Below are 2,010 nucleotides of genomic sequence, written 5' to 3'. Positions count from 1 at the left end.
TTAATTAGGTGAATAGAAATTTATTTTTCTTTATAATTTGGACATGGTTTATATTTCTTTTTTTTTTTTTTGGTCATGTACATGGTTTATATTTCGGTCTAGCCATCCAAATTTATTGAAATCAAATGCTTTGCACAAAAGAAAGTTGAACAATAATAGATTATCTACATTCTCTTTTTTCTCCATTCACAATGCGTATTACGAAAGCATACAAAAAAAGGAGCCCAAAATTTTCTGCCCAGTTCCACAGCCTATGTTTTGAGCCCAACATCCAATACAACATCCTTTAATTTATGGCTAATTAACCTAGTCCAAAAAAAATGATGGCTAATTAAATTTTCTTAACAACCTATTGAAAATCGATACATCACAATCACTGCATCACCATCACATATCATAAACGTGTCTCCCTCCCACGTCGACATGTACAGACAGCATTTGATGTTTTTTTTCCCGTATATCAGCATCACAGAATTTCTCTAAAAGAAAGTTCACATAATCATATGGGGTGAACACTGAGGAGTTTAGCATGGTCTAAATTCCAATTAAATCATAACAAATTGTCCAATTTTGCTAGCAGTTCTTAATGTCCCTTAAATATGCTTTTGACCACATAAATGCTAGAATACTAGTTTTGGTCTTTATCGGATGGATTTTATGCCAAGTACTCCACCATTTAATTCTTTTTAGAGTAATAATAACACATTCACAAAAACAATCTTAAGTCAAAAATATATTTTGGAAAAATACTATAAGGTTAGTATTCCGACACAGGCCTAACGGGCTCAACCCAAACTCACTCAAATAAAGATGAGTTGAACTGGACTTTCTTATGCCACCTGGTCCAACGAAGGGGTCTTTACTTCCCTTAGTTAAAAGATTTACTCACTACATCGGTTATCACCACACAATTAATTACCATCCCACCTCGCATAACTTCCTAAATAGTGGGAAAAATAACCGCCCACTATTATCAGAAAATGATTCACTTTGGCACTTTGCCGNGCTGATTCTCTCTCTCTCTCCCGTTGAGGTAAACCCTAAAACTTCCTTTGAGAGCCGCCGCCGCCGCCTCAATCTAGGCTGCGGTGGCCCTCCGATGCTCCTATCTCCCTTTACCTCTTCTTCTTTGCTCCTGTCTTCTTAACTTTTCTTCCTTTTTGTCTCTTCTGCCTCCGCTTCTTCCTTTTCCTTTCTCCTTCTCCTTTGTTTGTGTTTTTTATTCACCTCCACCCATTTTGTTCCGTCTCCTCTTTAACTTCTCCTCTCTTTTGTCTTTGCTTTCCTATTTCTTGCTTTAATTTCTGTTTTCTGCTTTTCTTTTAGAGATCTAGATTTGAGATCCAGATCTAGATCTAAAATAATTTCCTTCGGACCTGAACTTAGCTCTGTGTTCATGTTTGTATAACCCATATGTGGTTTTTTCCCTTTGTTTGTGGTGGCGTTTTGGTTCCCGTTATGGTTGCTGGTGGTGTTCTGATGATACAGATCTGATCTTGCTTGCGAAATAAGAGTGTCAACCGAGTTATGTCCTCAGAGGCTGAACGCCCAATCTCTCGAGTTCGATCCTTTCCTTTGTCTTGAGATGCGAAAGTATGAGCAATGAAGAGGAGGGGGAGTGTACCTGCAAAGGCACTCCGAAGTTTAAGTTAGTATGATATCTCGTTTTTCAATGAGTCTAAAAGAATACTTTACCTCGCTTTTTATCCTTGGCTATTTGTCCGTTATGCTCTTTAATATTAAGGTCGGTTATAAAAGAGCGGACAACGTCTATTCATTCGTCTGCTGTTACATCATCGGTTACGATGGAAGCACTTTTGGCCGAGTTATGGCTCATGAATGGACGAGCTTATAACGGATTGTGCCGAGTTATAGCTTATAAAGCGGCGAGTTCGTAATGGATTTCACCGAGTTATATCTCATTTATTATGACCATATCACAGCCCCCAAGCTTGGCCTATGGAGAGTTATTTTTAATGAAGCAGGTTGAGCTTATTGAGGAGTTATAAC

This window comes from Arachis ipaensis, chromosome B01 (assembly GCF_000816755.2).
Source record: "Arachis ipaensis cultivar K30076 chromosome B01, Araip1.1, whole genome shotgun sequence".
In the NCBI taxonomy this organism is placed as follows: Eukaryota; Viridiplantae; Streptophyta; class Magnoliopsida; order Fabales; family Fabaceae; genus Arachis; species Arachis ipaensis.
Note: the sequence above shows the minus strand (reverse complement) of the source record.